Genomic DNA, 23,358 nt, shown 5'->3' on the forward strand with positions numbered 1-23,358 from the left:
ATATATCTCTATAGCACAGGCGAGATACTGCGGTGACATATCACTGACCTACGGTTCCTGCTACTGCCTGGCAGACACACGTTCAGAGCGTGTGTTTTACACATCATACCCGTGGTAATATTAATATATTTTGAGTGGCCCACACATATACTGTATTTTAGATCCTCGCTATTGTTTTTAATTGTTTTTTCCTAGTATGATATTGTAATAAATACAATTTTGTACTTGTTTCTATTCCTTATGGCATTGTGACTCCTTGTTCTCAATTCTGTCTTAGATTTATTGGAGTTTTGCCATGTTGTTCATATACTTTAGAGGTGCCTCGACATTTGTGGGCTGCACCTAACCAGTGATTTTGACCTGTGAGGAGTATTTTGATATTCTTTTTACAGAGCGTCTATTTACGCGCCTTTTTTAAAACCTGTTGGAAACTAAATGCCGTTTTTCCCATTGATTTTAATGGGTGTTTGTAGGCGTTCGCCTGAAAACACAGTGTGTGAACATACCTTTAGGGTACGTCCAAACATAGCAGAAAAATTCTGCTGCAGAGTTTGCTGCAAGTCCACGGCGATTCCACAGCAATTTCCCCAAATGTTACATACGGTTTATGCTGTGGATTTCACCCTACACATTGAAATGGTAATATAGGTGCTGAATGACCTCAATTCCACATTAATTTTTTCCACTACATGTGGATGGGGTATTAAAAACCCCATCCACATGTATTGTACTGTACTTTGCTGTGGATTTGCAGTGAAATTCAGAAGTATCTTTTCTTGAAAATTTATAAATAAACAGCTGGGTACAACCATTCCCTTAGTAAAAGGGGTGTGTCCCTTCACAGTCTCATGGTCTGTGGGTATGTGGACCCACTAGGCCGCACCTCCGTATCGGGGAGGCAGCTGGTCAAACAACAGAGCACCCAAGCAATACAAAGTCCCGCACTAAGGTACCTGAATAGTCCAGACAGTAGCCGAGGCTTAGCACGGATGGAGGTGGGTGCAGCAGGTTGCACCAGACGTGGCTGATGACACTGGATGTGGCTGATGACGTGGCTGATGACACTGGACGTGGCTGGACGTGGCTGATGACACTGGACGTGGCTGATGACACTGGACATGGCAGAAGGCAGCAGGTGCAGTAGGACACGACTCCAACACTAACAGGCTCAGGAACAAGGACACAGCATGGGATACAGGATACTGGTAGCAGAGCATGGGAAACAACAGGAACAGGATAACACTAAGAGTCCATTTGCAAGTCTGACATGGGAATACTAACAACGCTCAGGCAATGAGCAAAGGAGCAGGGCCCTTCTTATAGTCCAGGGGAATTATGGGCCAATTGATGATGATTCCCCTACGGAACACAGTGGACCGGAGCGGAAGTGACCGCTGGCGTCTCCTGATGGTAAAGTTCCTGGTGGACTTGTGCAGTGAAGGGGTTACTTGTTACTTCTCCAGGTTCGTGTAATGTCCTGAAGTAAGAGGAAGGTGAATTTGGGTGGTTTATTGACTGAATTTAACAGCTTTTTATTTTAAGTAAATCTTATAGATGTCCTAAAAAAAAAGCAGGGTTTTACTTTGGTTTAAAGTTATCTACTAAGTCCATATTTTCATTCAAACTTTCAATGGAGTAAAACTTGCCTCCCCATTGTATTACACAACAGGTTGTATGACATTTCAATAGATACCAGACACTTTACTATTACCAGGTCACACAACAAAAAGTTCCTTAACGCTACATTTTTCCGGCCACTATAATTTAATCAGCATGAGGCAACAGAAGGAAGGAACACAAGATCAGACAGGCAATCAAAATAAATCATAGAACACAACAAAAATTCCTACTTTTTAAAGAAATGTTTTAGCTCAACAGCTGTAAAAAAAACAAGTTATAACCAAAAGTAATACCGTTGAATACTAAGAGATTGCCAATACTGCCTCACCAATAGCATGACCATCGCAAGTTTTTACATTGTTGTCATATTACCGTTGCGGTACGTCCAACCGTATAATGCAGATCTAAAAACATCCAGCAGTTCATCCATCCTTCATACCTATAAGCTCAAAAGACAGCATTTAAATGTGACATTGTCACTGTAATATGACTTTTTCCAGTTTGAACAACCCCTTTTCACAGGAACGATTTGGAGAGCTGCTTAGGACCTTTCCATGTAAAGTAATGAGCATATCTTTCTGAGTTAATTGGCAAAAGGAATCTCATTGCTGGCTCCATGGCACACTGTGTTAATTACTATAAGGACACAGTACTGAACAACAGTTCGGGGGGCCATTCAGTGAATCCAATGACACTGGTTTACATTCATTAGAGCATTTAGAGATGCCTAAATTTAAAGTAAGTCTATCCAGTGACAGAACCTCTTTAAGGGCTTCTTCACACGACCGTAGTGTACGTCCGTGTGACGGCAGTTAAAACTACGACCGTCACTCGGACGCATGTATTTCAATGGGGCCGTTCACACATAGACTCAAGTCTATGAGGGATCCGTGAAAACGGGTCCCGCATGGGTAAAACTCAGACGTGAAAAACAGCCGTTTTTCACATCCGAGTTTGCACTCGGTCGTGTGAATCTAGCCTTAGAGAAGTTTTTAAAATAAATTTAGATCACGATTGAATAAGAATAATTCTGAAATAATGTTTAATTTTATTGTTAATGTTTGCTTTTCACTAATTCAACAAAAATAGAATGTATTTATTGAAATTGGTCGTAAAAAGAAGGTCCTATCTCTTAAGAAAAATGTGTAAGCAAGTTCCACTCTCGCCAATATTTCCGAAAAAGGGGTATTTCAAATTCTCTTAATTGTTCCTCAGCAGTATAAAAAAGGAAGAGTAGACAAAAAGTAGACATGAATAGGCACTCAACCTCAAGATAATTTTGACTACAAATATATCTTAAATATATCTTAAAAAATGACCATACATTAAAAACTCTTAAAAAAAATCATGGCAAAGAATTAGGCGACCGCCCAAACAGAAAGTGAGGTATCTACAATATACAGTGAAGGAAATAAGTATTTGATCCCTGCTGATTTTGTAAGTTTGCCCACTGTCAAAGACATGAACAGTCTAGAATTTTTAGGCTATGTTAATTTTACCAGTGAGAGATAGATTATATAAAAAAAATAACAGAAAATCACATAGTCAAAATTATATATATTTATTTGCATTGTGCACAGAGAAATAAGTATTTGATCCCTTTGGCAAACAAGACTTAATACTTGGTGGCAAAACCCTTGTTGGCAAGCACAGCAGTCAGACGTTTTTTGTAGTTGATGATGAGGTTTGCACACATGTTAGATGGAATTTTGACTCACACCTCTTTGCAGATTATCTGTAAATCATTAAGATTTCGAGGCTGTCGCTTGGCAACTCGGATCTTCAGCTCCCTCCATAAGTTTTCGATTGGATTAAGGTCTGGAGACTGGCTAGGCTACTCCATGACCTTAATGTGCTTCTTTTTGAGCCACTCCTTTGTTGCCTTGGCTGTAAGTTTCGGATCATTGTCGTACTGGAAGACCCAGCCACGAGCCGTTTTTAATGTCCTGGTGGAGGGAAGGAGGTCGTCACTCAGGATTTGACGGTACATGGCTCCATCCATTCTCCCATTGATGCGGTGAAGTAGTCCTGTGCCCTTAGCAGAGAAGCACCCCCAAAACATAATGTTTCCACCTCCATGCTTGACAGTGGGGACCGTGTTCTTTGGGTCATAGGCAGCATTTCTCTTCCTCCAAACACGCCGAGTTGAGTTAATGCCAAAGAGCTCAATTTTAGTCTCATCTGACCACAGCACCTTCTCCCAATCACTCTCAGAATCATCCAGATGTTCATTTGCAAACTTCAGACGGGCCTGTACATGTGCCTTCTTGAGCAGGGGGACCTTGCGGGCACTGCAGGATTTTAATCCATTACGGCGTAATGTGTTACCAATGGTTTTCTTGGTGACTGTGGTCCCAGCTGCCTTGAGATCATTAACAAGTTCCCCCCGTGTAGTTTTCGGCTGAGCTCTCACCTTCCTCAGGATCAAGTATACCCCACGAGGTGAGATTTTGCATGGAGCCCCAGATCGATGTCGATTGACAGTCATTTTGTATGTCTTCCATTTTCTTACTATTGCACCAACAGTTGTCTCCTTCTCACCCAGCGTCTTACTTATGGTTTTGTAGTCCATTCCAGCCTTGTGCAGGTCTATGATCTTGTCCCTGACATCCTTAGAAAGCTCTTTGGTCTTGCCCATGTTGTAGAGGTTAGAGTCAGACTGATTAATTGAGTCTGTGGACAGGAGTCTTTTATACAGGTGACCATTTAAGACAGCTGTCTTTAATGCAGGCACCAAGTTGATTTAGAGTGTGTAACTGGTCTGGAGGAGGCTGAACTCTTAATGGTTGTTAGGGGATCAAATACTTATTTCTCTGAGCACAATGCAAATAAATATATATATAATTTTGACTATGTGATTTTCAGTTTTTTTTTTTTTTATATAATCTATCTCTCACTGGTAAAATTAACCTAGCCTAAAAATTCTAGACTGTTCATGACTTTGACAGTGGGCAAACTTACAAAATCAGCAAGGGATCAAATACTTATTTCCTTCACTGTAGATGGAAAAATATAATAACACTCCCCAGTATTGAATAGTACATTCAGTGTGTATTGGTTAAATATGAACGATACACTTAATACAGGTTTTAAATGTCCTAATAATGCAATATGCATTATGCGTATGCACCCTAGAATATAAGGGCGTGCGCTTGTGTACTAACACTGAGAATGATCTGTTACAATGTCAATAATATACAAGTAATGCCAGTAAAGTATTAAGACACATATATGCTTTCTAATTGATAGTATATACATCTATGCAATAGAACAAAAATGCACAATAAGGTGATCAATGATGGCCCATATAATAAACAATAAGGCATATGTGCATACATATCATAGTCAATTAATAATAAAAAGACATACTGTATATATGAAGATGGGGTGACCATATATAAAGTGTTTTAAAATCATAAAACATGCACTTATAACAATACTGTCTACCCCTAGATAAAAAATTATAAATACTACTGAATACTTACAAATTACATGAGCAGTTTGTACAATATATAAACCTACAACACAATCCCACATCTTCCGTTAGGGACAAAATTAGACATGCTCTGGAATACCATATTACCCTAGGCACTATTAACAGTGAGATAAATTAATATCTTACAAATGCTCACCCTATTATTCCAGTGTTCTATGTATTCCCGAAAGTGCACAAGAGACTGAATAATCATCCTGGACGCCCAATCGTGGTGTCGACATATTCTATGTTATTTCCGTTGTCCATATTATTGGAGAAGATTCTTACTCCCCTGGTTAAACAGACGTAGTCCTTCCGGTTGAATACATCCACCTTTCTCAGCCACCTTAGAGAGATTAAGGCAATAGAACCGAGACAGACCTATTAGTGACATTAGACACTACAAGCCTCTATACTTCTATATAACATAAGAAGGGTCTTGAAGCAGTGGACAAAATGCTTAGGATGTCAGGACTTGACTAGAGGGCAATTGACTTTTGCCTGCACTTACTCAAATTAGTCCTTACGGAGAATTTCTTTCTCTTTCAGGATGATTTCTTTCTGAAGATTCAGGGCACCGCCATGAGGTCAAAAGGGGCCCCCAAGATGCAAATTGTTATTTGTCAAACTTCGAAAAAACTTTTATTTACATTAATGAACTATTCCAAAAACATGGAAAAGATACATTGCTGAAATTTTTGTATATGGGGGGGGGGGGGCCCTAGGGAGTCCTTAGACACGTTTCTGCCACTACCTCAATGCCATCTGGCTGGACCTTCAACTTTTCATACACATACACCAACGGCAAGTCAGTTTTCTCTGTACATTGTATCGAAAGACATTCAAGGAAACTTGAGCACAGATCTATATACTAAAAGCACTGACTGTAATAGCCTCCTATTATATTCCAGCTTTAACCCTGCCACTACCCTAAAATCACTACCTAGATCACAATATGATAGAGTGGGCAGGATTGTGGACATGACATCCCCCAAAAAAATTTGTATAGAGGAAATGAGCAATAAATTCTTGCAGCGTGGATACCCCCCACAAATACTTAAAGATGCCCAGAAACCTACACATACACCCAGGAGACAAATGGGCAAACTTATACCATTTGTACACACTTATCACCCATATGTGGGCAAAGTCCTAAATATCATCCGGCGACATTGGCAACTCCTAATGAAAGTGTATCCCACAGTAGGGGAATTCTCCAATCCCCTGTTACCATGCAATAGATGCCCAAAAAACTTGAGGGGCATGTTGATTAAGGCAGATGAGGGATCTCATATCACGTTACCCAGACAGATGTTTTTGCGCACCCCGAAGGGCACTTTTCCCTGCCTTCATTGCTTACAGTGTTCTCGTCCTCAGAGGCGACATCCACAGACTGGAAAGAAATTCCCCATTTATGTTTATTTCTCCTGTGTTAGCAATTTCGATATCTACTTAATAAAATGCCTGTGCGGTCTCATGTATATATATATATATATATATATATATATATATGGGGGAGACCACCCAACATATAAGGGACCGGATTTCCCAACACAAATCGACAATCCGTTGCAAGAACCTTCTACTTCTAGTCCCAGCCCACTTCCACCAACAAAGACTCAACATAGCATAGCTACAATTTCAGGTGTTAGAACATATTCCAGCACCGCACAGGGGAATTGATAGGATTAAAAAAATTTAAATTAGACAGGCTTATTGGATACACCGACTTCAGTTCCTTAAACCATTGGGGATGAACAGAGACTACGAAATTTCAAATTTGATGTAATTCTGAAATTCATAAAGTGTACCTCGTGTAATTCTGATATTTACCATGTATATTTACTGCGCCTGTACCTATAGATAACATGCTGCTTGTTTTCCAGATACGCTAATATGCGATTCATCCCTGACTTTTGGGTCTACTGTTGCTCTTGACTTGTTCCTCACACTTGAATAGGGACCCTTCGTCTAGTATGCTGCTATATCGGCGTCACAGTATGCACAATCAATTTATGGCACATGTTGAGGACTGTATATCGTATTCTAATACTGTAGAATTTATATCATCACCCTTTTAGTTTGCTGCATCACTGTAACTATTGATTGACCCTTATTTATCTTGACCTGACAGGACTATTTGTATACATACTACGGGCTAGTTAGCTTGCGATACACGGCACTTAAAACCATGCCCCCAACCTGATGGACATCTGCATGCCCAATCAGGACGCTAGCCTACCACAGCAGCCCTTCCAATTTACAGGGACGAGTGTTACATCATTACGTCTGCAACAAGTCATGTTACTGGAAACAGAACATAAGTAGTGAGATCATGTAATCATTTTAGACTATGTTCGAAGGAGTTATTTATGTCTCTAGTACTTGTTGCATCTATATCTAGATTCGAGACGCCACATACTACAGCAAAACTCTCAACGCTAGAATTCTATTCGCTCAGTGAATATCGAAAACACTGAAATTACAGTTAGTAGGATATACAGGTCCTTCTACATAATTTTGCACCACTTTAGGTACATGTCTCTACTAAGACAGAAATCAGTATACCCTGTTAACATCACAGATATATTGTCTATTTAAAATTGATACTCTCCCTCGTTCGCTTTCCCCATTTCATGTGATTTGTTATTTACTAGAACCACTTGTATAGTGCAAATAATATGTGTAACAGTTGAAACAATATTAATATGTAGTGCTATACCTGTGTTATGGCTTCACCCTGTCTCCTCCTGGAACTGGGTGGACATGTACTATATATATGCTACGATGTATACATTTCTGTATGTGTATGTTAATTTTATTACATTATTTTGTAGTGTCTGATGAAGGTCTGAATTAAGCCTATTATATGGATTAATAAATATCATATTTTGCAAAACTACGTTGGATAGGTCTTTTTCAGATTACACAAATATATGTTATATGACAAAGAATAATAAAGAAAAAAAATAATTAAAGTAAAATAAATAAGAAATAAATAAAATAATAAAATATAAAAATAGTGAACCATGAATTCACAGTGAATATAGTCGCCAGCATATATCGAGTGAAGATTTCACATGAAGATATCCACCCATCCTATTCTTAGACTAACTAATAATAATCCATAATAGGGTATATATTATGATGGAAGAATGTAACGTGTGTATGTGAAAGTAAACAAAATGTATAATAAAGAAGGGCAAAAAAAAAGTAAAACAGAAAAAGGTGGGGAAAAAGGAATGAAAAAACACAAAAAGAAATAAAAAAATATTTGTTGTGTTAAAACATGTGAATTTTTTTTTAATATATGAAGAAAACAGTAAATAAGAGTTCTTCATTGATGCCCCTGTATCTAATAAAATAATTTACCGATATTTACTAGGACTACCACCCCGCATGTTAAGCTAGATTTGATCTAAACTTAACACTAAGTCCAGTAGGTTTACCTCTATGGTGATGTAGAAAATAGATGGTCACCTATATTAAGGCTTTTTCCTTAGTCCTGTCATGATGTGCCAATGAGATTATTAAGATATGCTTCTGTATATGTTTCCGTAATTCTTGCGGTTTCTGTCCTATATATAGTTTTAGACAAGAGCTGACTAATGTACACACTACCGAGTCTTACAATTGATATATTGCTTAAGCGGAAATGATGTACGATCTACTGGATGAATAAAACATTGAGTGGGTACCATAAATTGACATATATTACAATTCCCAGAAGGATATGAGCCCTTAAAAGTTGACGCCCCTCCTCCAAGAGGTCACAGATGTCAATTCAGTTTTGTACCTGTTTTCACACCCTTAGTGTTTTTTCAGGATTGAAGAAATATTGTTCCAATGATCTTGTGATATATCTTACTTACACTTACTTACTTAAATCATGAGGACCTGAAGTATTCCATTTAACCCTAAGGAATTGCCCAACCAGAATTTCTATCTTTAAAGGGGCTCTGTCACTAGTTTATTAATGCCCTATCTCCTAACTACTCTAATAACTAATCTAATAGGCGCTAAGATGCTGATAACTACAGTTTCTAAATATGCTAATTTGGCTACACTTGCCAAATGGGAGGTTACTCGTTCTTTTCACTCTGGGCAGTGTAATGTTTTCTGTATGACACTGTCCAATCAGCTTACAGTTTCTCCCCCTTCTCAGCCCAGCTTCCATTTCCGACTGTGTTTTCAACTTGTGATACCTCCGGTTGTTTCACAGCTGGTACTGCGATCCTAGTGGTATATGAAAGATTAGAATATCATCTTTCATATGCCACCAGAAGCACAGCTGGAGATATGGCTATTTGAAGTGATCCCCTTCCTATCAGCCTCAGTCTCTCGCACTGTGTGAAGCAGCTTCATGCTGATAGGTTGAGCGTCAGAGGCTGTGAGGTAGCTTCACCTCAGGAGATGTATTTTTATAAAGAAGTCTGAATATGACCATCTGTAATTTGAGATACAGTAAATCCACTGTGGACTCAGAGATGTTAGAGGTGAGATGAATGTTAAAAGAATTGTCATTCAAGAAAGTAATAACCTCCCGATAAGTGGCCTCAGTGCGCCTCCATAGAAATAAAACATTTGAACCATTTGAGTAACCCCATCCCCGAAAATACTGCGATGGAAATACATGTACCTGCTTCCACCAACCTAAAAATGGGTTGGCAAAGGAGGGCTCACACCGTGCCCCCATCGCAGTGCCAGGCATCTGCCTATAAAAACGTGGGCAAATATTAAATAATTATGTCGAAATACAAAATTCAATCAATCCAATACAAAAGAATCATGCATATGATCTCTCGATTCTTGTTGTTCCAGAAAGTATGACACCACTCCAATACAATCAGTATGAACTACTGTATTCTGGAATAACAAAATCTTTTAGTTGTTGAATACAGTGCATAGATCCCTTAAATAAGATTCAAATTGAAGAACAAAGGGTTGCAGGAAAAAAAATAATCTATGTATACACAATGATGCTGACACAATCTACCAATGTCTGCCACAAAAGGGTGGCCATGGGGATTTTTTTCTACAAAAAATATATACATCTTTAACAACCGAAAACTTGTCAAGTGGTGAAATAGACAATCTCCTCTGTAATTGGTGCTCTTGATTCATGGTCGTCGATAGTCGTAACATCTCTTTCCCTGATTGATTGGTGCTGTGCCCTGATGCTTGGGACCCTGCTTTTTTTGAATTTGGGTTTGCATCACCCCCTCCTAGTCCTCCGCCTGTATCGCTTGTGTCTAAGGACAGAAAAAAAAAGATAACGACCCAGTTTCCATTATGCCTGAAGTTAGGTTATTATCCAAAGTGTGACCATTGACATTCTGTGTGTTACCGGAATATTTCCATCTGTAAACTCTATTTTTTTCATGATCAGCCTTATCCCATGTGAACTTAGATCTTTTGTCCTCCAAGATGTCCTTTTCGTACTCCAAGATGTCCTTTTCGTACTTGGCGTCAATAGCGTCCTTTAGATGACCTTGAAATGGCTGCACCAATGTGATTTGATAAAAGTTGGATGTTTGGAACTTCAGTTGTCTGATCCAAGTTTTGTTTTGCAATAAGAGGTCCCTGCCAAGGTCAAGCAACATATAAATGATACTCTCAGAGAACTGAGAAAGTTCTTCCATGTGTTTTTAAAACCGGGAGTGGGTTGTAATGTAGGAAAAAATTTAATTCTTAGACCATGTATCCTAATTCCAGTTTTTTTTATATTTTATATACAAATGTTCCACCATAATCTTGTAATAGACCCATGTGCCATGTTGACGCAACAACTGAGCCAAAATATATTAGACTGAAATTTGTATTGAGTATGTCAACTGATACCCACCCGCCCGCCAGTGATTTATCCAGTTTGAAATCATAGGTAATTGATATATATATCTCTGAGAGAAAGATGACACAAGAGACCATGCTTTGTATGCTCAAAATCCTTCTCTGGTTTATTGCCAAACGCAATTCCAATAATATCATTCAGAAGGGGTGTAGGCTTGAGGTTAACCAATCAGAGACAATGTGACAATATTTCAAATTCAGCCAATTACAGACAGACAATACATTCCAAATGCAATATTATAATTCTTCATGCATCAGGTTTGCAGGTGGCCTATCTCTCTTGGCAAGGATATCATAGATCGTTCTTTTAAGATGGGGGAGACATACTCTCATGCATATGTGAATGTGTCTCCCTTTCCTATCTCACTCCCAGTTCCTTCCTTCCAAGCCTCGTATGGGAACCAAGGTCAAAGATAACTTACACACTTGTCTTAAAGGGGCAATGACTTTCTTATTCATTACAAAAGAAACAAGATGAAGACTCCAGACAAGATGGCCGCTGCACAAAATGAAATAATTTAAACATTATTTTAATCATTTTCACATGCCTGAATCAAGTCACCTGTGATTTGAGAGATTTCCAAGTCCTGCATACTTTCTAATGGAAAATAAAAAATCAAGGCTGTCTGACTGCTAATAATAATCTATAAAAAAAAAAAATAAAGATATCAAAACACGGGTGTGCCTCCACTAGCATAAAACCTGCTCAAACAAAGGAGCAGGAAAAGAGTACAATATGTAGATAGAATGTAAGCACCACCCTGAACATTATGTTACAAAAAGGGAGTGCCTAAATGGATGCCTCAGAACACAAAACGTATACACCCACATAAATAGGCTCTCAAGATAATTTTGAATACAAATATACATTTATTCAAGAAAACGACCATGCATTAAAAACACTTGAAAATATACTTACCGTATTTTTCGGACTATAAGACGCACCTGACTATAAGATGCACCCAGGTTTTAGACAACTGAAAATAGAATATTTTTTTTCATATATTACTACTTTTACTTTCACGACGTTCTCAGAGCCATAACTTTAATATTTTTTCATTGATTGAGCGGTGTGAGGTCTTATTTTTTGCGGGCTGAGCTGTAGTTTTTAATGACTCCATTTATTGGTACATACGATTTTTTGATCACTTTTGTTTTTTTTTTTTTACCGCTAAAGTGACCAAAAAACAACGATTCTGGTGGGGTTTATGGTATATAGTAATAATTCGGAATTTTATTGATGCAGCAATACCATTTTTTTTATTTTCTACATTGTGCTTGGGGAAAGAATGGGAAAAGGGTGTTTATGTGAACTTTTAATATTTTTTTTATTTTTTTTACATTCCTGAAAATGTATCTAACTTTTTTTTTACACATTTTATTAGTTCCCCTCTGGTACTTAAATAACTAATGTATTGCAGTATATTGTCATTTTTACAGGCTTCTGCTAAGCACTGCTAGAGGCAGGGCTTAGCAGAGGCAGCCAGAAGGCAGACCTGGGGGCCTTCATTAGCCCCCAGGCTGCCATGACCACCATCGGCACCTCCTGATCATGTTGTGGGGGGGCAATGGGCTATCAGAGGGGGCCGTCCACCTCCTAACGGTTTAAATGCCGCGGTCCCTATTGACCGCAGCATTTAAAGGGGTTTTCCCATGAGGGACATTTATGACATATCCACGGGATATGACATAAATGTCAGATAGATGCGGCTCCCACTTCTGGGACCCGCATCTATCTCTAGAACGGGGCCCTCTAAACCCCGTTCTAGTTTTTTGTCCTCATGCGGTCTCCCTGCAACTTACTGATTACATGGTCGGGACATCGTAGGGAGTTACGGAAACAGCGTAACTCGCTGAGCTATGCTGTTTCCGTAACTCCCATAGTAATGAATGGCAGTTACGGAAGCAGCATACAGCGTAGCATGCGAGCTACGCTGTTTCCATAACTACAGTTCTGTTCTATGGGAGTTACGGAAACCGCGTAGCTCAGCGAGTTACGCTGTTTCCATAACTCCCGACCATGTAATCAGTAAGTGGCTGGGAGTAAGCGTGAGCACAAAAAGCTTGAACGGGGATAAAGGGGTCCCGTTCTAGAGATAGGTGCGGGTCCCAGAGGTTGGACCCGCATCTATCTGACATTTATGACATATCCTGTGGATATATATAAATGAATGAATAGACCTTATAGCACATAAGCGTGTGGTGTGCCAATGAGAGGCTTCACAAATCTCAGGAATAGCCAAAAATGTAAAAACAGGCACATCAGACAATGAAAGTCAACAATGAATTAAAGTTGAAAAAGATATGTTCTTTGTATAAATATAATTAAATACAAAAACACCATGACAATAGTGTGTAAGTATAAAGTGGTAATCACCCATATGGCGAAGTCCTTTGCAGAAAGCTGGTGAGATATCTTGCATTCCGGACTGGAGAGCTGAAGGACTTCAGCAGAGACCTACGTGGGGGATAAGTCAGCATTTGACTTAGCCAGGTGCGACATTTCGGGGGAACTCGCCCTTTCTCAAGCGTGCCAAGTAACATCCGGTGCAAGCTTAAATAGCAAGAGTGAACCAGCTGATTGTGTCAACATATGTGAGTGCAAAAAATATTTTTTATGTGATTTAAAATATAATAAAAGTAGTGGTAGAAGCAAGCTTGATAATGGTCAGAGGTATATATGATGGTTTTTTTTAGCATATTAGATAGTTATATCGATATTACTTAATGAGAAAATTTAATTAGTTACATTTTATATTTTAATTTTTAATTATGTTTTATATCCTCTGAATTCATAGATGTAACTATTCAATGTGATATCCTGATTATTTATATATTTTTGGGTAAATGTGATAGGAATGTATAGCTATATACTGTATTTTCATATTCAAGGTGGAATATACTTTATAAAAAGATGTCAAAATTGCATATTTCGTTCATCCCAGTTGGATTAACCCTTTCCCGACCTATGGCGAAAATGAACGTCATGGTCGGGTATTAGTTCCCGCATCAGGGCGTTCATTTTCGTCAATATTTCAAACTGTCACTCTGTGTGTACACCGAGCGACAAGACTGCGCTGCCAGCTGTCCAATCGCGGCTGATTTCAGCAATTAACCCCTTAAATGCAGCGACCGATTGCAATCTCTGCATTTAATGGGTTTGAAGCATATCGGCAGCCCCCACAAAGTGATTGTGGGGGCTGCCGATGCTTGTTGTGGCAATCGGAGGCCAGTCAATGGCCTCCGGATTGCCATGTACGGAAGCCTAGGAGGAGCAGCTGGAGGCTGGTCCTCCGATGCTTTCTGTTAGTGTGACTGTCACGTCACAATGACAGTTAGAATCCATTACACTACGTAGGTAGTGTAATGTACTCTAGCAGTGATCAAAGCTGCAAGTCTAAATGTCCCCTAGTGGGACAAGTAAATAAAGTTAAAAAAAGGTAATAAAAATGTTTTTAAAAAAGTGTAAAAATAAGCTATAAGTTACATAAACAAAAAATGCTTTTTTTTCTATAATAAGACTTTTATTATAGGAAAAAAATGAACACGTTAAAAAAGTACACATATTTGGTATTGCCGTGTTCGTAACGACCAAAACTATAAAATGATAATGTTATTTTTCCCGCACGATGAACACCCCAAAAAAAATCAATAAAAAAACTATGCCAGAATCGCTATTTATTGGTCACCACCCCTCCCAAAATAAAGAATAAAAAGTGATCAAAAAGTCGCATGTACCACAAAATAGTACCAATAAAAACTACAATCCGCCCCTCAAAAAATAAGCCCTTACTCAGCTTTTTGGAATAAAAATAAAAACGTTATGGCTCTGAGAATATGGTGACAGAATATATATTTTTTTTTTTAGAAATAAGTGATTTTATTGTGCAAACGCTGCAAAACATAAAAAAAACCCTATATACATATGGTATCGCCATAATCGTACTGACCCGCAGAATAAAGTAACAATGTCATTTATAGTGTACGGTGATTGCCGCAAAAAAATTAACTAAAAAACATTGTCAGAATTCCTGGTTTTTGGTCAGGATTGCAAAAACATGGAATAAAAGGTGATAAAAAAAATCGCATGTACCCCAAAATGGTACCAATGAAAACTACAGATTGTCCCACAACAAATAAGCCTTCACACAGCTCTGGTGGAGAAAAAATAAAAAAGTTCTGGCTCCCAGAATATGGTGATGCAAAATGTGCAGAGTGTTCCAAAAGCGGAAAAGATCGGGTGCCATTTATCAGTGCGATACCGGCCACATATCTGAATTATTATTTATTTACCCCATTATTATACCCTCTTATTATGCCCTGATGTAATCTGCCCAGCTTACATATACCCCCACATTATGAACTGAAGTACCAGCAAAACCCCAAACAGAACTACTACCAAGCAAAATCTACACTCCAAAAGCAAAATGGGGTCACTTTTGGGGGGTTTCCACGGTTTTGGTCCCTCCAGTGAATTGCAAACGCGACATGGCACCGAAAACCAATCCAGCTAAATCCGTGCTCCAAAATTCAAATGGCGCTCCTTCCCTTCTGAGTCCTACGATGGGTCCTATAAGCAGTTTATTACCACATATGGGGTATTGCCGTAATCGGGAGACATTGCTTTACAAATGTTGTGGTTCTTTTTTTTTTTTTTATTCCTTGTAAAAATTAAAAATGTCTCTATTTCAGAAAAAAAGTAGATTTTAATTTTCACAGACTAATTCCAATATATTTAGCGAAAAACCTGCGTGGTCAAAATGCTAACTATACCCCTAGATTAATTCTTTGAGAGGTGTAGTTTCCAAAATGGGGTCACTTTTGGGGGGTTTCCACTGTTTTGGTCCCTCCAGGGCGTTGCAAATGCAACATGGCACCGAAAACCATTCCAATCAGAAATCCAAAATCCAAATGGCACTCCTTCCCTTCTGAGCCCTGCTGTGGATCCAAACAGCAGTTTATTACCACGTGTGGGGTATTGCCGTAATCGGGAGACATTGTTTTACAAATGTTGGGGTGCATTTTCTTCGTTATTCCTTGTAAATATTAAAAATGTCGATGTTTTTTCAGACTAATTTCAATATATGTAACAAAAACCTGTGTGGTCAAAATGCTGACTATACCCCTTATCTAAATTCCTTGACAGGTGTTGTTTCCAAAATGGGGTAACTTTTGGGGTGTTTCCACTGTTTTGGCACCACAAGACCTCTTCAAACCTGACAAGGTTCCTAAAATATATTCTAAAAAAAAGGGAGCCCAAAATCCACTAGGTGCTCCTTTGCTTCTGAGGCCTGTGCTTCAGTCCAGTAGCACACTAGGGCCACATGTTGGATATTTCTAAAAACTGCAGAATCTGAGCAATAAAACATTGATTGGTTGCATTTCTCGGGTAAAACTTTCTGTGGTACAAAAACAAATGTATTAGAAATTTATTTTGGCAAAAAAATAACATTTGTAAATTTCACCTCTACTTTGCTTTAATTCCTGTGAAACGCCTAAAAGGTTAAAACACTTTGTGACTGCTGATTCGAATACCTTGAGGGGTGCAGTTTTAAAAATGGGGTGATTTATGGGGACTTTCTAATATATAAGGCCCTAAAAGTCACTTCAGAACTGAACTGCCCCCTGTAAAAATAGCCTTTTCAAATTTTCTTGAAAATATGAGAAATTGTAGCTAAAATTCTAAGCCTTGTAATGTCCTAGAAAAATAAAAGGACGTTAAAAAAACTATGAAAACATTAAGTAGACTTATGGGAAATGTTAACTAGTTAACATTTTGTGTGGTATTTCTATCTGTTTTACAAGCAGATACGTTTAAATTTAGAAAAATGCAAATGTTTGCAAATTTTCTCTAAATGTTGGTGTTTTTCAGAAATAAATACCGAATTTATCGACCCAATTTTTTCACTATCATAAAGTACAACATGTCACGAGTAAACAATCTCAGAATCACTTGGATAGGTAAAAGCATTCCGAAGTTATTACCACATAAAGTAACATGTCAGATTTGAAAAAATCGGCTGTGTCCTGAAGGCCTAAACAGGCTGGGTCCTTAAGGGGTTAACACTATTTAATGTGTATATCCAGAAAACTTCTCTTTGGAGTAGTTTGGTCTTAGTGTAATACCGATTTCTCCAAGAACACAACATTTCAATTCGTGGACTTTATGTTTCATATCAAAAAAATGTTTTGCTACTGTCATTTCGCCATGTTTTCTTTTTGAAGTACTAATTGACATTGTTGTTTATTCCTTAATTTTTTGTCCATAGATTTTGATATCCGATCGGTGTTCATTGAAGCATATTTTAATTAAACGCGTTGTCTGACAGACATAGACCTTGCCGCAAGGGCATTTTAGCATGTATATAAAATTTTTCCAATTACAATTGTAATATCCTTTGTGATTAATTTTATAACCTTTAGTAGGGTGGTTGAAGTGGTTACCTTTGATAATAGAGCTGCAATTGAGACAGGACATACAAGGATATGTGCCTATTTTTAGGAGTGTTTAAAAAAGTTTATTTTGAGATTTGTTTTTTTTGGACATTAGCACGAATTAGTTGATTAGCTATGGATTTACCTTTACAATAGACAAATTTTGGTTTCTCACAGAATAGAATGCCATATTTTGGGTCACATCTCTGCATGTCCCAGTATTTATTTATTGTAGTTTTAATAAGATTAGCATGGCTATCATAAGTAGAGATAAACATTAATTGTTGTTCATTGCTTTCATTTTTGTGTATACATAGTTCTTCTCTGTTATATAAGATGATATTTCAGAGCCGATTTTAACCCCTTCCCGACATATGACATACAGTTACGTCATAGCCGGGTAGGGGAAGTATGGAGCGGGCTCAAGGAGTGACCCCGCTTCATACGATGCTGGTGTCGGCTGTACGTTACAGCCGACACTTCAGAGTAATGAGCGGCATCTCGCTCGAGCGCGATCCCGCTAGTTTAACTCGTTAAATGCTGCAATCAATAGCGACCGCAGCATTGAAATCGTTAGAAAGAGGGGGTCGATGCCCTCTAACAGCTCATCGCGCCCCCCACAATGCAATTGCGGGGGTGCAATGGTTGCTATGGCTGCCTGGGGGCCTAATGAAGACCCACAGATCCGCCATCTTTGTACACCTATTAAGGGCTTAATAGATGCCTGTCAGAATCACGATATACTTCAATACATTAGTATTGCAGTATATTGTGCAAGCGATCTAATGATCGCTGGTTGAAGTCCCCTAGGGGGACTAATACTAAAAAGTAAAAATGAGTTAAATAAAGTTGTTTTTTTGTGTAAAAAGTAAAAAAAAATATTAAATGTTAAAAAAACAAAACCTTTTCCCATTTTCCCCCTAGAGCATAGTAAAAAATGTAATAAATAAACATAATTGGTATCGCCGCGTCAGTAAAAGTCTGAACTATTACAATATATCAGTATTTAACCCGCATGGTGAACGCCGTAAAAAAAACATTGCAAACGCCAGAATGTCTATTTTTTGGTCACCTAATCTCCCACAAAAAATGAAATAAAAAGTGATCAAACCATTGCATGTACACCAAAATGGTATTATTAAAAACTACAACTTATCCCGCAAAAAATAAGCCCTCATACCACTTAATCGATGGAAAAATAAAAAAGTTATGGCTCTCGGAATTTGGCGACACAAAGTAAATATTCTTTTTTACACTTAGCCTTTTACTTGTAAAAGTAGTAAAATATAGAAAAAACTATATATATATATAGGAAAAAAAGAAAATTAAAATCTGAAAGTTGTTTACGACGGGAAGGGGTTAATCATTTCTTTTCCTTTGTAGCCTCTATCAGTAAATTTAAAAATTTGTCCTTTCTTTTGTTTGTGGTATTCTTCTTCAGTGCTGCAAATACGTCACGCATGGATAAATTGACCTTTAGGGATCCCTTTAACCCATTAGTGACCGCCAATACGCCTTTTCACGGCGGCCACTAACGGGCTTTATTCTCATGCATATGCCTTTTTACGGCACTGCATCAGAATAAAGTAAACAGAGCAAAGAGCCGTCAAATCTAAAAATAGAAGAAAACCTCCAGCTCACCAAATCCTGCGTCTCAGCCAGACACTTCGCACGGATCCCCGCGACGGCCCACAGTGGAGTGAAGTAGAACAAAAGAGAAATGATCCAGCGCTGTGTCGGGGTAAAAAGGATACGTAGATCCCACTTTTATTGGTGAAAGAAAATATATAAAATTCGGAAAAGAGACGCAGTCATGGAATGGTTTGTAATGCGGGCAGATGCCCGAGCCTACGCGTTTCAAGCACAAACCGTGCTCTTAATCATGGCAAGAAAAGTAAAATCTCTCTGCTCTCAGCTGCCAGAGGCAGCTGAGGGCTGGGGGCATCCCTGCTCTGCCGTGTGAGATCGATATAAGTATCGATCTCACCCATTTAACCCCTCAGATGCGGTGCACAATAGCGCCCTCTCTCTCCCACCGACACCCGGCGATACGATCGCCGAGTGTGAGTGTCTCCAATGGCAGCCGGGGGCCTAATAAAGGCCCCCAGGTCTGCCTGTAGCGAATGCCTGCTAGATCATGCCGGAGGCATGACCTAGCATATGCCTGTCCGTTTTAAACGGACAGGCAGTAATACACGGCAATACAAAAGTATTGCAGTGTATTATAATAGCGATCGGAGAATCGCATATTAAAGTCCCCTAGTGGGACTAGTAAAAAAGTAAAAAAAAAGTTTAATAAAGTTAATTTTAAAAAAATGTGAAAAAAAAAGAAAAACCCACCTTTTCCCCTTACAAAATGCTTTACTCTTAAAAAAGTAAAGTAAAAAAGTTACACATACTTGGTATCGCCGCGTCCGTAACGACCCCGACTATAAATCGATTACATTATTTAACCCGCACGGTGAACGCCGTAAAAAATTATATAAAAAACTATGGAAAAATTGTTTTCTGTGAATCCTGACTTAAAAAAAATGTGATAAAAAGTGATCAGAAAGTCGCATCTACTCCAAAATGGTACCAATAAAAACTACAAGTCTTCCCGCAAAAAAAAAAGCCCTCATACAACTGCATCAGCGGAACAATAGAAAACTTATGGCTTTCAAATATGGAGACACAAAAACAAATAAAAGTAGTAATGAATACAAAAAATATACAAATTTGGTATCGTTGCAATCGTAACAACCCGCTGAATAAAATTATTGTGTTATTTATACCACACGGTAAACGGGGTAGATTTAAGATGCGAAAAAGAGTGGAGACATTTCAGGTTTTTTTCTATTCCCCCCCCCCCCCCCCAAAAAGTTTATAAAAGTTAATCAATAAATAATATGTACCTCAAAATGGTGCTATTAAAAAATACAACTTGTCCCGCAAAAAATAAGACCTCATACAGCTATGTCGACGCAAAATTAAAAAGGTTATAGCTCTTGGAATGCGACGATGGAAAAACGTAAAAAATGGCTTGGTCATTAAAGTTTAAAATAGGCTGGTCATTAAGGGGTTAAACGTTTGTGGGGCGTGTGAAATATCTCTTCTTAAAAGGTTATTTTTATCCATAGGTTTTGAGTACAATTTAGAGATTAATGTATTATTGTCATTTTTATTAATCTCAACATCTAGATAGTTTCTTTTATTCATATTATATTCCAATGAGAATTCAATGACTTTATGACTTTTTGTAATATAGGATACAACATTTTTTAGATTCTCTACACTGTCGTTCCATAAAAGGAACAAGTCATCCACGTAACCAAGCCATAAGCCTATATGTTTTTTATATGGGCAGTTGTGGATATATAATGATTCAAAAAATTCCATAAAAATATTAGTGTACCCCGGAGCTGCAGAGGAGCCCATTGAGGTACCTTGTAATTGAAGATAAAAATCGTTATCAAATGTGAAATAATTTTTAGTCAGAACAAGGTCTAATAGAGTTATGATGAATTTAATTTTTTGATTGCTAAGTGTAGCATCTTCGCATAGTTTGTCTTACTGCTGAAAGGCTCTCATTATAAGGAATGTTGGTATAAAGACTTTTAATGTCTAGTGTGCATAGTATAGTATGTTCATGAATGTCAACATTAGTGACTCTATTTTAAAAAATCGGTAGTATCTCGTAAACAATTTGGTAGCCTAGCAACAATTTTTTTGAAGAAAGGAGTCTACGTAGATTGCAAGAGGATGAAGAATGGAATTGACGCCAGAGACGATCGGTCGTCCAGGAGGTTTATCAATATTTTTATGCACCTTCGGTTGAAGGTAAAATACTGGTGTTCTAGGATATTTGTTAAAGCTGTTTTTGAATCTTGATCTATAATTTCTAATAAGAATGCATCTTTAATTACTTTGTTGATCTCCTTTTTAAAATTGTTGGTAGGATCTCCTATTCATTTTTTTTATAGATTTTAGAATCGGCAAGTTGGTTAAAGGCTTCTTCATAATACATGTCACTACTCATAACAATTGTAGATCCTTCTTTATCAGCCCTTTTGATAATAACGGAGTTGACCTCCTTTAATTTTTTCATAGCTGCAAATTCTTCTTTCTTCATATTAGGATGAGGTTTATGTGGTAGAGTATCCCATTTTGATGTTATCTCACTGGTAACTGCATCATGGAAGGAGGTCAATAGCTGGTTAATAATCTCTGGAATAAATTGACTTCTTGATCTAAGGGAGCGTGGAATATCATTAATTTTAGATTCTATGTTTTTGGACTTGTCCATAAAATACATGCGTAAGCGCATATTGGGGCAAAATCGATGGAAGTCAATTATAACGTCAAATTGTTTGATATCTTGGGTCAGAACGAAGCCTAGGCCTTTATTTAAGAGACTATTTTCTGAATCTGTCAAGTTCTTAGAGTAAATGTTGATGGTTAATTCGTGCTTTTTGATTTGTGAATCTTTGTTTTTGCTTTTGCCTGCCTGGAATCCATGCTGGTTTTTGTAGTCCCTTCGATTGAGGAGTCGGTTTTGTCTTGGGTATTGTTGGTTGTCTCTAAAAAAGACGCACTAGCTGATTTATGTTTTCTTAGACTTGAATATAGTTTCATTTGAGTGTCTTTTTTGCGGTTTCCTTTATTTGTTTCATTATCTGTGGATTGTTTACTTTCATTTTCTGATGTGCCTATTTTTACATATTGCCTATATCCTGTGGATATGTCATAAATGTCCCTCATGGGAAAACCCCTTTATCTAGCTAAATGGCCAAGATCAGAGAAATCGCTGTTCCTGGGCGTTAAAGCAGCCTGTCAGCTGTAAAACACAGCTGACACCTGCAATGCATCGAGTGGGCTTGTGAGCCCCCTCCAAACATCACCCACCGTGCCATATTGCGCCGGGTCGGGAAGGGGTTAAGGATGCGGTCGATGGGGTCTTGCGCAGCCGGGCCCCTTGACTGCCGACTATTTATTCTTGCTAAAAAGTGCGTTTTATAGTCCGAATAATATGGTATGTATACTACAAACTGATGCTTTGTTAGAAGTGCTACATGGTGGCAGAGTTGAGCGGTTTAGTATAGGTGGTAACCAAAAGTAGAGAAATAACACAGCACAGAACCGCCAAAGCGGTGCACGCCTCTTCAGAACCCGGTCCAAGGTCCACAATATCGGACAGAAAAACGGACAAGGAGGCAGCACTTCAAAAAACCTTTAATCACCCACACAACGTTTCAATCCCTCAGGACCTTTCTCAAGCATAAAAAACACATCCAAAATCCAAGTATTTAAGGACTCACAGAGTCAATTAGCAATAAATCAGTGATCAAATAAAAAACAATAAATATATGAATAAGTAATAACAAATAAATCAGTTGTAAAATGTATACAAGTACAAGGGTGAAAATTGCATGTGTACATATAGCTAAATCAGGGACTGGTACAAACACTAAGCAGTCCATGTGTAAATATTGAATAAATAGTTAATAGATCACCCAGGTGTATATGTTAAAAACAAGATTGCTTACTGTCATTTGTGTTGGGCGGAAGGACAAATTCCTAATGCGTTTACAGCGTCCCTGCATACCAGCTGCGTGAATCCCACATGCGTGTGAGCAAGCATGTCTCATCAGTGAGTATGTGCCGAAATCCCGCGAGATTACACTATGTAAATCTCGCACATGTGCAGTTGTACCACAACTCACACGGCGGCCATCTTGAAAGATGGCAAAGGGATCATATAAGTCTTGGCAAACTGCTGGTGCATGTTTTGGCTGAAAAGCCACATAGAGGGAAGGGACTACTAGATAAGTTTAATGTCCTAAGAGCATAAAGGGGGGATCTAGAGGGGACAAAGGGGACTGAAATAGGTCCCCTGTGTTAACTTCAATATAACCTGGAGTGCAGCATAAATCAGTGCAACAAACACCTGGATTCTAATATAGCTGAATGTATAAAAATTCTGTCATGATGTATGCAGA

General features: G+C 38.2%; 1 long non-coding RNA gene across 1 annotated transcript; it reads right to left on the bottom strand.

Moving 5' to 3' along the window:
- Window positions 1–942: 942 nt before the first annotated feature.
- LOC142742125 (uncharacterized) lies at window positions 943–23,050 on the bottom strand. The gene is made up of 3 exons (XR_012881316.1): window positions 22,906–23,050; window positions 5,253–5,441; window positions 943–1,477 (listed from the first exon to the last, which is right to left on the bottom strand). It is a non-coding gene; the product is annotated as an uncharacterized LOC142742125 (long non-coding RNA).
- Window positions 23,051–23,358: the final 308 nt, after the last annotated feature.

Source organism: Rhinoderma darwinii, chromosome 1, assembly GCF_050947455.1.
Source record: "Rhinoderma darwinii isolate aRhiDar2 chromosome 1, aRhiDar2.hap1, whole genome shotgun sequence".
Taxonomy (NCBI): domain Eukaryota; kingdom Metazoa; phylum Chordata; class Amphibia; order Anura; family Rhinodermatidae; genus Rhinoderma; species Rhinoderma darwinii.